The sequence below is a fragment of the Setaria viridis genome, chromosome 3 (genome assembly GCF_005286985.2).
Source record: "Setaria viridis chromosome 3, Setaria_viridis_v4.0, whole genome shotgun sequence".
Classification (NCBI taxonomy): domain Eukaryota; kingdom Viridiplantae; phylum Streptophyta; class Magnoliopsida; order Poales; family Poaceae; genus Setaria; species Setaria viridis.
In genome coordinates, this window is record NC_048265.2 from 39,011,826 (window position 1) to 39,025,737 (window position 13,912).

General features: G+C 42.0%; 2 long non-coding RNA genes and 1 other non-coding gene across 5 annotated transcripts; 2 read left to right on the top strand and 1 right to left on the bottom strand.

The window, feature by feature from the left end:
• Window positions 1-3,425: 3,425 nt before the first annotated feature.
• On the bottom strand, window positions 3,426-7,277 carry LOC117850563 (uncharacterized). 2 transcript variants are annotated; one of them, XR_004639311.2, is made up of 4 exons: window positions 7,139-7,277; window positions 7,018-7,044; window positions 6,207-6,778; window positions 3,426-3,702 (listed from the first exon to the last, which is right to left on the bottom strand). It is a non-coding gene; the product is annotated as an uncharacterized lncRNA (long non-coding RNA). The 2 variants fall into 2 exon arrangements; XR_011897849.1 differs by having other exon boundaries at window positions 3,426-6,778.
• Window positions 7,278-7,588: 311 nt separating this feature from the next.
• On the top strand, window positions 7,589-12,155 carry LOC117850520 (uncharacterized). 2 transcript variants are annotated; one of them, XR_004639297.2, is made up of 4 exons: window positions 7,589-7,971; window positions 8,073-8,192; window positions 8,274-8,689; window positions 9,430-12,155. It is a non-coding gene; the product is annotated as an uncharacterized lncRNA (long non-coding RNA). The 2 variants fall into 2 exon arrangements; XR_004639296.2 differs by having other exon boundaries at window positions 7,589-8,192.
• Window positions 8,112-8,249, top strand: LOC117851117 (small nucleolar RNA Z247). Its single transcript, XR_004639479.1, has one exon. It is a non-coding gene; the product is annotated as a small nucleolar RNA Z247 (small nucleolar RNA).
• Window positions 12,156-13,912: the final 1,757 nt, after the last annotated feature.

Consider the following 13,912-nt stretch of genomic DNA (forward strand, 5'->3'; position numbering starts at 1 on the left):
CTGTCCTCCTTTATATACTTCAGGGGCGGGATTACTAGTTGGTTACAAGGTAGGAGTCCTAGTAGGATTACAGGGGAATCCTATTAGGAGTCCGTCTTCTTCTTTCCTTGTAGGTACTGGGGATTTATTCCCGACAGTCAGCGAGCCACCAAGGTCCCAAGGCCCGGCACACCAAGTTTACAATGGTGGTTCACTCCTTGAACCAATCACAAGGTAGCAACACCTCGCACTCACTCTCTCTAGACCTATTCTAGCACTAATCACTCACTAAGCTTGTGCTAAGCCTTAGATTTGTCACTTTAGCACTTTTGGTAGTATGCATGTGTTCTTGATGAGTTTTGATCTTGAATGCACTCCTAAACACTCCAACAACCTTGAATGGGCGAGTAGAGGGGGCATAAATAGCTCAAGGACCTCAAAGAGTCGTTGCTCCAATGGCTAGTAAAAATAGTGAGCATCGGATGATCCAATGGTCACGTTTGGTAGGCATCAGATCATCCGGTGTCCCCTGCTGACACATATAGCTATTGGACCACCTACCCAAATTCATTTGACGCTCTGTCTTATGCTTCATCCGATGTACCATCGGAACATCTGGTGCTGAAGGAGTTTTACCTGAAAACTCTTTGGACGATTTCAAAGTAAATATGCTTCGTCCGACAGTCACCTCCACAAGGCATTGGATCATCTGGTGCTATAGGTCTCTTTCTTTCTGCTCTGCGCTCTGATGCTTGTAAAAATCATATCGTCGGATCATCTGGTGCTTGCTGCAACTCAAGTGGATTTTTTAGTTGTACTAATTGCTCCAACGCTTGTTCCAACGGTTGCTCCGATGGACCATCAGATCATCCGATGCTACTAATTTCTCTGTATTTTCTAGTATAATCCTAGATATCATGGCTTGATCGTTTGAATACCATGATTTGGATTGCTTGAATATCATGATTTGGACATTACTATGGTTTGGTTTTCATTCTTAGGATCTATAAAACCTACAAGACACATGCTTGACAAACCATTAATTTCAATGACTATATTATCGCTCAATCACAAAATCTCTATAGTTTAATGGGCCATATTCGTTAAACATAAGTCAAGACGGAGCTGCCAACAGTGTTTTTTCTAGTCGCAACATGCGGCACATCGAGTTGATTGCTGCACCTCTAATCTGTGTCGAAGTCAATCTACAATAGTGTGTTTCAACAATCGTTCGGCTCTGAAGCAAGTTGATGAGTTTGTTATCTACAAAAGTTGATCCGCTTCACCGCTGAAGATTAATGCTCGGCCGTGTTGTTAATCCAAGGCATATTCGATTCTTTGTGCTATGCGATTTGGCAAGCTGGTTATCATCAACAACAAAGCCGGTCCGGCAAGGGGAACACTGCATTCTGTTGTTTTTGGCGGTTATGCCATATCCGTACTCAGCATGAAGGCCCGCATCCTGGGGAAGTGTGGTTTCTAATCTATACTCTGGAGTCCAGTTGAAGACGCCGATGCCGAGTAGAATTCTTGATTTCAAAATTCTGCGGTATCAAATCAGAACCCTGCCCCTCTCAAAAAAAAAAAAAGAAAATTCAGAACCCTGGCAGGAGTCGATTTTCGTAGTCAAGTCGGAGGCAAAGCATGGAACTTGATGTTGCCACATTCCCACTAAAGAAGTTGACCCACGACCGATCAGCAGATCACTATGCCATGTCACTACTACAGTGCTACCCCTTTATCAAAAGGCATAAATAAACGACATCAAAGCGATGCATCAAAATCAAGAAACAGCCACCGTTATTCCCCGCCCCTGGAAGTCAATATGGCAGTATACACACGTGAAGCTGTGATGGATAGGGCTGCACAACAAGACAGCTCGGCACCAATAACAAAAAACATTATGTGATTTAAGGAAGATTTGTAAAACATTACGAGTACACTCACCACTATGAATACACCTATAATACACACACAATGTTACCTATGAGCACCTCCGAGAAACTGAATTAGCACATCTTAAGATTAATAAAGTCACCACAAACACATCATTGTCGACGGACACATCGCCTAACACTTAAAAAATAATGCCGGTTAAATTTTAAAATAAAAAAATACGAGTACTCATGTCGAGTCAAAGATTCGAATCCAGATGGTGGATTCAACTACAAGAAATCTTAGCAACTATGTTAAGCTATGCTCATTTCGCTGTTCAGTTGTTAGTTTGGACTCAGAAATGGTCGGTTTAACCACAAATCTGATATCAACTTGGTTGAGTCAACAATGAGCTCATTAACAACTGAATTCCTATGGTTACGAATTAAAAAAAAAAAGATAAGTTGAACAACTCCTACTGCCCGATGCCACGATCAAATAAGCAAGCAACTCTCCATCAAGAAAAACGCCCCAGCATTATTTCTTCAGGTGTCCTTGCGAAATCCTACTAATTCTATGCAACATTGCTGCAGTATAGGTTCAAGCTTAAGAATTTGAATATATCGTTATTGTAGGTTTGTTGTACCAATTTCATTCTAGATTTAGTATAGTGAAATTGTTTTCAAGACTCTATCTAATACTGCTGTAGGTGTGTGAAATGGATTTACTTGAACCGAACGTGGTGATTAATACAAATCTTCTACTTGTACTAGACTACTAGTCCTGTCAGTTGTAAGTTTTTAAACTTTTAAATCTATCCATGAGTGTCACTGATATTACATAGCAATAAGTGCCTTGTTTTTAGTAGAATCAACTAGAACAAAAGAAATAAAATCAGTAAAAAGCAGAGGATCCTCTGCCCCCAAAAGCAAAGAAAGCACCCCTCTCTGCCTCAGGTGATGAGGAAAAGCAGAGGGTCCTCTGTTCCAGCAAACAAAAAAAAAATGAGGGTGGGCAACCTGAACAAAGGTGAGAAACCAGGGTTCGACCCCTGGTCGGCAAATGAGGGTGACTTGCCAGCTGCACTACAGGCCGCTTCTCTGTTCCAGCAAACTGATCGAGCGAATCAGTGATCCGAACCTGAGCTGCAGGATCGAAAGGGGGGCTCCATGTGTTGAAGAGGATGTACTCTATGGGGCTGTCCCCTTGACACTTATATTAATAAATATATGTCTATGCATTAAAATAGGGACGAAAAACGAAAGCTCTGCATGCCCCGAAACTCAGGTGGTAACTTTATACTAGGAAGAACGGAGCGCTCCGCCGCGCCCGTATAAGCAGCACGCCTGAATAGAGGTAGATCGTCTCACGTGCAGTTATAATTCTGGAGCGTTTCATTGTGTTTGTTCGGCTTAAGGCAGAAATGCGGATTGTTCAGAGTGGGCTGGGCCTATTTCGCTGTTGCATACGTTGCAGTGTAGCTCAACGCCTCAAAGAAACTGAAACTCAAAAGCAATGATATGGTTTTCGATTTGACATAGAATCCTTTTAAATTGTATAATTAGCGCTGATATTTGGAACACGAAGTATGCACCAAAAAAGTATATTATATACTGCAACTAATTTTGTAAGCACCATTCCACAATGTCTTATATGAATAGCTTTGTAAGCATGCATATGAATTCTGATCGTCAAAGTGGTCCTGATGCCCTGGAAAATACCAAGGAAAAGAAATCGGCAGAAGAATTGCCACCTTACATGAGACACCCTCATAACACTGGTGCTAGTGTGCTGAATGGTACTAATGAGAAGCATATGCTTTAGGGCTCCAATCTTTTAATACCAATCCTGCAGTAACCATGTATTGAAGATGTACTTAGCTGTAACATGTAGCATATTATATACACAAAATTTATTTCAAAAAAGAATTAGTCGGGCATTTAATTTCTTAAAAGCAATATATTATCTTCATATTGTATGGCCATTTTAGTTATTGTTGTCATATGTAATTACCATACATGTCGTGAAGGGCCTAACCACATTATATTAGACAATGATATTTCTTAACTTCCAAATATATTCTGGATTATTAGATAACATAACAGGAGGTACTGAGGTTTCATTTGGTATAAATACATAAAGGTTTTATATCTGGACTGATATACTATAATTTAAATCATGCAGCATCTTATCTTGAAAGAATTAGCAGGTATAAATAGACAAAGAGGGCCAATTTCAGTCTTCAAACATGCCAAATGAACTTTCATTCTCAGTATGTGGGCAAATGTGCAAGGATTTTTTGTCTACAATATTGACCTCATACCTGAAATGAAAACTGCAATTACTTTGCAGGCTCGACGTGTAGCGAACATGGCCCCATTAGACCATAGTTTGTGATTTTGGTGATTGAGTGACAACATAGTCATGGAGACTAATACCTTGTCTAGCATGTACCTTGTAGGTTTCTAGGTCCCAAGAATACAAACCAAACCATGGCAAGGTTCAAATCATGGCATTCTTGATATCCAAATCATGATATTCAAGTATCCAAGTTATGGTACTCAAGTGACCAAGCCATAGTATCTAGGATTATTCTACAGTATTAAGCATCCAAATGATAGAGAAAATCCAAAGAGCAAGCATCCAAATGATGGTATCTTTGTTGTGCAAGTGACGGTATTGAACTCAGAAAAAACAGTACCATCGGATGTTCCGATGGCCCGTAGAAGCAAGCATCGGAGCACGCGTCAGAGCAATTGGTACAACTGGAAAATCAACTTGAGTTGCAGCAAGCACCGGATGATCCGACGATGGATTTTTTAGTAGCGTTGGAGCAATTCTTCGAGAAGGCAGAAAAAGATCTATAGCACCGGATGATCCGACGGTCAGGAGTTGGAGGCGTCGGACGAAGCATATTTACTTTGCGAAGTTCTAGAGAGGTTTTGGGTGAAACTCCTTCAGCACTGGATATTTCGATGGGGCATTGGATGAAGCGTCGGATGAAGCATCGGGCGAATTTTGATGTGCCGGTGAAGAATTTGGGCACGGGGAGGCCAACGGCTAGTTGGACCGGATGTTACGATGCATGCCAAAATAGACCATTGGAACATTCGATTGTATACTTTAACTAGCCGTTGGAGCAACGGCTCTTTGATGCCTTGGGCTATTTATACCCCATCCACTCATCCATTTGAAGTTCTTGGAGTGTGCAGGAATTCATTGGAGATCAAGACTCATCAAAAACGCATTCAAGCCATCAAAATTGCTTAAGTGATTTATCAAAGGCTTAACACAAACTTAGGAGAATGATTAGTGCTAGGATAGGCCTAGAGAAGAGAGAGTGCAAGATGTGCCTACTTTGTGATCCATTCTAGGAGTGAACCACAGTTGTACAAGGTGTGCCGGCGCCTTGGAGCCTTGGTGGCTCACCGGCAAGTATTCGACCCTCCAGCTTGGTGTGGCACGGCATCGACGACCGTGTGCGGGGGACGTGGAGACCCCTTCTTTCGTGGAGAAGCTCCTTAGTGGAGACGGCATCAAGGTGACTGGGAAACTTGGCGTGAGCCTTAGTGGCCAAGCCGTGGCAAGTCAAGGGGTGTCCTAGAAGAGACTTGGTGACCGCAAAACAATACTCTTATGTGAGTGCTTCAACAATATGGACTAATGGTGGCTTAGTGCTTACCAATACCACAGGATAAATCATCGTGTCAAGAGTTTGCTTCCCCTTATCTCCTTCTCTTACGTTTCCGCATTATATTCTTGCAACTTGTGTGCCTTTACATTCTTAGTGTAGTATTTTGCTAGGATTGGCTCTAGGTTGCAAAAATTATTTTGGACGAGGGTTTCACACTAGATCAACCATAGTTACATATCTTGATAGCATTAAGTTTGATGCAAAAGTAGTGGAAGCCATAAGTTAAGGTTTTAATTTGCCTAATTCACCCCCTCCCCCACTTAGGCTACGAGCACCGATTTCTTACAAGACATCACCTACAGTATGCAACACAGTAGACATTCAAATTTGGTATCATAGAATGAGAAAAAGGATTCTATATACCTATGCTAAAACACACCAATTTGCAAAATGGACTTTGAATTTACCAATTTAGTCTGAACCCACAGAAAAGGCCGCTAGAACTGGCCAATGTCATGACTTTCAAGTGCTTTAGGTTGTCAGTGAACAAAAATTTGTACTGCAGCAAAAACTAATCCATAATATTGTTACTGCAAGTCCATATAGGGTTCTCTTAGTGCAGGGACAGATGTAGAAACAAAAGTAAGAATAAAAATGTACACCGAGGTTACTTCATACTAATTTTGTCTCTAAAGCTGAAAAGGCAACATAGTTGTACCTGTTTGGTAACTGCAAGTCCATAGAGATAGCCTGATAGTTCTTGCATTGCAGGATCAAAGGGCAGAAACAATAGCAAAAATCAAAAGCCACGCTGATGAGTTTGTTTTATACCAGTTTTGTTTGTAAAGCTGAAGAAGGAACAAAAACAACTTAACTTGACTACTAAAATGCAATTGCGCAGATGCAAATAGAAAGAAGAGGTAAACTGACATGGTGACATATGTGGTAGCTAATAAGAGGCAATCAGCACTAAAGATTAGTTAATTAGCGTCATGAAATAGGCCTATACAAAGATAACAAACTAAACTATTATGTTCATTCTTCGGCAGGCCATGAGCAATTTAAATAAAGGCAAATGATATATATACAATGTATAGTGGTGTAGGTCGCTCTCAGAAGAATAAAATTAATATTGCATTCAAATTTTGCACTAAATAAACCTGCTGAAAGCAAGGCAATAATCTGTAACATGTAGATACATGAGCATTATTTAGGAATTTCCAGGCAGCGCTTACCTCAATTCATATATCCTTGCCGAGAACCACAGGTGTTAATTCTTTAGATATGATCCTGTTTTCAGTAGCAGCAGACAATGAAATGGATGACATTGTGAAATTTAGAAGAAGTTTGGATACATATACAGACAAAGAATTTAATCATCTATATCATATTAAATCACCGGTTGCTTTGATTATTAACTTGGATCAAATAATACCAGAAGACTATCCTCACTGAACAAACTGATGCGAAATCGACATCTAGTTTAGGTGAGGATTACATGAATAATGAAATGAGCCAGCAGCAGGTACCTTGTTCTTTGCCGTGGCCATCAAACACTGAAAAGAGGAAAACTGGATAAATTATAATAGGAGAATGATAGTGAGAGTACCATGGAACAATCTGTATATAATTTCGGCGGAAGGCACTGACCAGGGGACTCGATGATGGTGAATCAGCGCTGAACTTGATGGGGGTTGGCAGCGCTGCGCAGCTCGGCCTTGCCACCGCGCTCGGCCCATAGCGTCGTCATGCGGCTCGCACCTCGCAGGTGCGCCGCCCAGCTTGGCGTAGCTGCCGTGCGGCACGACCTTTGATCCTACCAGCGGCGAGCGAACTGAGTCTCTTCCACAGGAGCAAGTGGTGAGGCCGAGGGGAGTCTGGCGCCTGCTGCCACGTGGTTGCGTCTGTTAGAGATATTTGGTTGTTATCCTTTAGGATTCGTGTTAAAGATAATCGAGGAATTATAATCGGTTTAAACTCTGGATATCTAAAGATATCTCCAGCTTGTAATATTCGAACTCTGTACCATTATGACTATAATTATCAACGTGTAACCGTGGCGAGCTAAGCTAGACAACCACGTTCCAATCTCTTTCTTGGTAATCAGAGTCTTTCTTTCCACAAACATCTAGCCTCAAAGTCCTCGACGTCATGGCGTCCACGAGCTCGGCGCCCACAAGTGCGGCGCCCCTATCCTTGGGGCAGGCTGTCTCAGAAAAGCTGACCTGGGAGAATTTTGTGCTACAGAAGGCTCAGATCCTCCCTACTATCCGTGGTGCCCAGATGATGGGATTCCTGGATGGGATGACTCCTTCGCCACGAGCAACAATGGAGGTCGAGAAGAAGATTGTTCCCGGAGTACTCAAGTTGGATGATCAAGGATCAGCAACTTCTCAGCTACCTGAATAACAGCCTCACCAAGGAAGTGCTGGCGCAGGTTGCGACTTTGGCGACATCAGCTGAAGTTTGGGCAGCATTAGATGGTATGTTTTCTACCATATCTCGTGCGTGAGCAACAAATCTGCACATGCAATTATCTACCTCGAAGAAAGGTAATACATCTATGACCGCGTTCTTCACCAAGATGAAAGGTCTACGTGATGAGCTTGCTACGGCCGGGAAAGTAATTGATGATGACGAGATGATCTCACATATTCTCACTGGTTTGGATCACAACTATAATCGGGTGGTGTCTTCTATTATGGTCAGTCTAACCCCATTACTCTCAGCGATTTGTATGCTCAATTAATGGCTTATGACAATCGTCTTGAGATGCTTTATGAAGGGCAAGGTAACAGCTATCAATCCTCGGTGAATTCTGCGACAAGAGGCCGAGACAATTATCAAGGTCGTGGTGGTGGAAACTTCAACCGTGGCCGTGGCCATGGCCATGGTCGTGGCCAGCAAGGGGGTTTCAACCGTGGAGGTGGCTCCAGCAGTGGCAAAGTGGCACCAAAATTCAAGGTGGTTTACCGGATCTGCAAGAAAGTCGGGCATGAAGCGAACCGTTGTTGGTATAGATACGATGATGATGAAGAAGAATCTCCATCCAAGACCGCCGGTGCTGCTTATGGTGTTGGCACAAATTGGTCAGGTACATGGACAGTGGGGCTTCAGATCACATCACTGGAGAACTTGAGAAGATGACAGTATGTGAAAAATATGGCGGTCGTGATCAAGTCCAAGCTGCGAACGGCTCAGGTATGAACATAAGTAATATTGGGCACACAATTTTACATACCCCAAGTAAACGCTTGCATCTCAAAAATATTCTCCATGTTTCTAGTGCTAGCAAAAGCCTTGTTTCCGTTCATCGTCTCACTTCCGATAATAATGCTTATATTGAATTTCATCCTAATTCATTCTTTATTAAGGATCAGCAAACGAGGAAAATCATCCATCAAGGTAGATGCAAGGGCGGTCTCTATCCACTAGATGCGAATTCTGGAGAAAAACAAGTCTATGGCGTCAATAAAATTTCCTCGTCAAGATGGCATAGTAGATTAGGACATCCAGCTTTTCCTATTGTACATCATGTGCTTAGAAACAATAAATTGTCTTATTTCCCATATGAACACAATCAATCGGTTTGTGATGCTTGTCAAAGGGCCAAGAGCCATCAGCTTCCCTATTCAAAATCAGCAAGTTTTTCATCGTCTCCCCTTGATCTAATCTACTCGCATGTGTGGGGGCTGGCGCCCACTTTTGCTGGGCAGTTGTTCATTGTGCTTCTCTATTATTTTTCGGTAGTGTGTTGTGAATTCCTTTGTGTCCAGGCTCGTGTCTCTAGCACGGTCTAGGCTAGGACCAGCACCGTACCACTGTTGAGCGATTATTCAACTTGCTTTTGTGACTAACTTGGTGCTAGTATATTTTCTTGCTTAAGCCCACCTACAGCTCCACATATTCGACTACAACTTGACAGGTTTTTGTTGCTGCAGCACCGATACACTTCGCTCCACGGTTCCGATACACTTCGCTCCACGGTTGTAGACTTGTTGGTTGCCGTCACCTCCTGTTTGGCTTGGTAAGAACTTGTAAGGGCTTGTTTGAAACAATTTAAGTTTGAGAGAATTACAACTGACACATCCTAGTAGTTGATAGGAGGATACATATTATTTTTGTGTTTCTTGTTTTCTACTAATCATGGTAGGTGATACGAAGATTTTTAAACTGTTGAAACTAGACTCTCATATTCAAGATGTCATTCAACACTTGCCGTTATATGATGGTAAGTTTGATCCTGAAGCTTATATTGATTGGGAGTTAAAAGTAGATAATGAATTTGATGAGCATTACCTATCTGAGAAACAAAAGATTTATATTGCCTCTAATATTTTGACTAAATTTGCCTTGCTACAATGGAAACACATTAATCAGATCTTGTTAAAAAAATACTTGTTCCTTGAAAATTTGAAAGTAGGCGTAAGAAGTTCTAGAATCTTGGGAAGACTTCAAATGTATTTTTAGAGATGCATTCATTCCTACATATTATTCTGATTATTTGCTTACAAAATTAGACAACTTGAAGCAAGATAGTAGGACTGTGAAAGAATACTTCCATGATTTTAAAATTTGTATCATGTTTGGTGGATTAGATGAATGCATGGAAGATGTTATGAATAGGTTCATGAGAGGGCTCAATTCTAAAATTCGAACCTTGTTAATTAACAATTCTTATAGCCATATTGGTCAATTGTTTTATCTTGCTCTCAATGCTGAAAATGAGATTCTATTATCTGTGAATACTTGCAAGAATGATGTGACCCATTATGTCCAAAATTCTTTCACTCTCCATGCTAATGAAGAGCAACAAATAGTGGAACCCATTGCTGATTTTCCTTTGTCACAATATGAATTACTTGTTGTTCCTTGTGATAAAGAGGACTTGTGTGTTGATGATTCTTTTACTCTTATATCACAAGTAGTGAATAAGTGTGATACTTTTGGTTTGGAACCATACAAATATGCTGAATAAAAGCTTTTCCATCCTATTACTTGTGCACAAGACGAATTGAATTTGCTGTCCTCCTTAAATACTTTGGGTTATATTGAATTTGATATTCTGTGTAATGTAAATAGTCTAAAAGACAAACTTAAATTCGATTCTGGTTTGCCAAGTTTTAATCACTGTTCGCTTTATGCAATTGGCAAATATGACAGCAAAGGAAAATATTTGGTGCATAAAATTTATATTTGCTCTAATCTGAAATATCCTTTTGGGCAACAATACCATGATCAAATAGAGGGCTGCACTAACACTAATAATGTCTTGCAAAGTTTTTCTAGTTTTTCCTATATGCAACAGGGTAAGACCAAAGAAGAGGAGCATTACTGGTTGTGGCCATGCAGCATGGCCGTCGCTCCGTGCTCCAACATCAAAGCAAGCACCTTAGAATGCTATTGGATCAAGTCGAGGACGACTTGCAGCCAAGAAGGGGAGAATGATGAGGACATCACTTGCTCGGATACAACCACATTAGTAACTTGTGATTCACAGGTGAAATAATTCTTTACCATGATTGTATTTGATACATTTGATAAATTGATGTTGCACCATGATGTGTATTCGTTGTCAATTTCAGAAATATATACGTGGATCAAAAATAGTGTTAAACACACATGGAAGGTATGGAGGATCAAAGAAGTAGATTGGGAGCCTAGTCCAAGTATTCCCAACATCCTCCACCAGGCCACCACGTCACTTTTGGCCTAAGGAAAGAAAGAGATCCAATCCAACACGTTTTGGAGATGGATTTAGACTGCAACTCTGTGCCAACTTGCAACAGCCACCACGACCACATCCGGACTTAGTTTTGAGTGTTCAAGTACTCCTTGGAATCCTTATGAAGTCTATTTTCATATGGATCTAGACTCATATCTATATCTATTCTGAGGCGGCCGCAATCAGCAAAATACTACCGAGAGATTTTCTGTCCAGAGGTGCTGCGTCGCCTTATTTTGGCCCAATGGGCCGTGTGTCAAGTTGGGTCCATTAGGGACATGTCCTAGGGTTGGAGCATGACCCCAACACCCCCTTGGTCGTCCTCCTAGGTATTAATAAGGATTAGAGCCGCCACAAACAGATTGGATTTTGCTTAGATCAACTTTAGCACTCGCTACTTGCTTGTAAGCGCGCGTGCTGGATCAGCCGCCCATCTTTCTGTCTTCGGAACCCCACCTTATTGAGATTGAGTTGGAAACCTTCATCTTCATCTAGTAAATTCAGTACTTGTTATACTTGTTCTTGCTAATTCTTCGATTGCTTGCAGGTTGAGTGCCCTAGTGGCCGGGTGACGCGCTCCACAAGATCGCGGCAACCATTGGAGGTGGTGTATCGGTTGCTAATGCGCAGCCTGGAAGGCTGTAGTCGGGCCGTGAACGTCGTCTCCATCAACTAATTGAGTTATCCCACGCCTCTCATCGAAAGATCGGGAATCAACCCTAGCGGGTTCATATCAGTCTTCATATTATGTGAGCTTTATAGATAATTTTAGAAAATATACATGGATCTACCTTCTCAGGAATAAGTCAGACATGTTTTCTGTGTTTCCGAATTTTTAGAGTTTAGTTGAAAGGAAATTTGATAAAAAGATTATATCTGCAATCTGACTGGGTAGCGAGTATGAGAAGCTGAATTCTTTCTTTAAGCAGATCGGCATCTCTCATCGAGTACCTTGTCCGCATGCCCATTAGCAAAACGGAGTTGCTGAAAGAAAACATTGACACATTGTGGAAGTAGGATTATCTCTCCTAGCGCATGCATCTATGCCACTAAAATTCTGGGATGAAGCTTTTCTTACCGCTGCATATCTTATTAATCTGCTTCCTAGTAAAGTTCTTGATTTTCACACGCCTACTGAAATTCTTTTCAAAGAGAAGCCGAACTACACTAACCTTCGTGTTTTTGGATGTGCCTGTTGGTCGAATCTGCGAACATATAATTCCCGCAAGCTTGCTTTTCAATCTACTCGCTATGTTTTCATTGGCTACAACTCTCTTAACAAAGGCTTCAAATATTTAGAAATTTCTTCTGGTCGGGTCTATATCTCCCGGGATATCGTCTTTGATGAGCAAGTTTTTCCCTTTGCTAGCCTTCATCCTAATGCTGGTGCCCTTCTTCGTAAAGAAATCCTCCTGCTACCCCGCATTTGCTTGGGGATGTACATTGTGCTGACCCTAATGTTACTAATGGTTCATCTAGCGTTGGTTTTCAGGAGACCTCCGGTGCTGCAGAAGAAAATTTTGAGCTCTCTGAACCTGTATTGCCTGAATACACGGCACCACCAGTACAACTGCCTGCATCGGATCCCATCACAAGTCCTGGAGCTGATCCGGCTGCACTGTCCTCCCTTGAGTCCCAGGCGGATACGATCCGCAGGGGCAGCGCAGGTAGGACAGGTGCCGGTGCCGGAGACGCCATCCTCCATGCCAACGACGCTCCGTCATTCAGCTCCCACCGGCGTCCCGCGCAATGGTTCTCCGACGCGTGGGCGGGACAGCGCGCCTGAGCTAGCGACCAACACGCCAGACGGTACTTCGCCCGCGCAAGAAAACGCGTCGAGCGCCTGGCACGGTCTGCCGGGATCTTCTGCGGCGGACGGTGGATCGGCTGTGGCTTCCCCGCCAGATGTGACCAGACCAAGAACTCGTCTGCAAAGTGGTATTGTTCGCCCCAAGCAATTCACTGATGGCACTATTCGTTTTGGAAACTTCTGTGTTACAGGCGAGCCTGAAACAATGGATGAAGCCCTGGGTGATGTCAGGTGGAAGAAGGCAACGCAAGAGGAATATTTGGCATTATTGACGAATCAAACATGGCGCCTGGTACCTAATAAGCAACAATATTATTGATTACAAATGGGTTTATAAAGTGAAGAAGAAATCTGATGGCTCCATAGATCGGTACAAGGCGCGGCTAGTAGCAAAAGGTTTTAAGCAACGCTATGGGATTGATTATGAAGATACGTTCAGTCCAGTTGTGAAAATAGCTACAGTCAGATTGATACTATCTATTACAGTATCAAAAGGATGGTGCTTGAGGCAATTAGATGTTCAGAACGTGTTTTTGCATGGTGTTTTGGAAGAAGAGGTTTATATGCGTCAGCCTCCAGGTTTTGAAGATCCGAGTGTACCTGATTATGTGTGCAAACTAGATAAAGCAATTTATGGTTTGAAACAAGCTCCGCGTGCTTGGTAGGCTAAGTTCGAAGCTGTACAAGCTTGGTTTTGTGGCTCCAATGTCAGATACTTCCCTATTTATTTATAGGAAGGATCGAGTTACAATTTACATACTGATCTATGTGGATGACATTATTGTAACTGGATCATCAAAGGAGGCTGTGACATGGTTGCTTCAAAACTTGAGACAAGAATTTGCACTTAAAGATTTGGGTGAATTACACTATTTCTTGGGAATTGAAG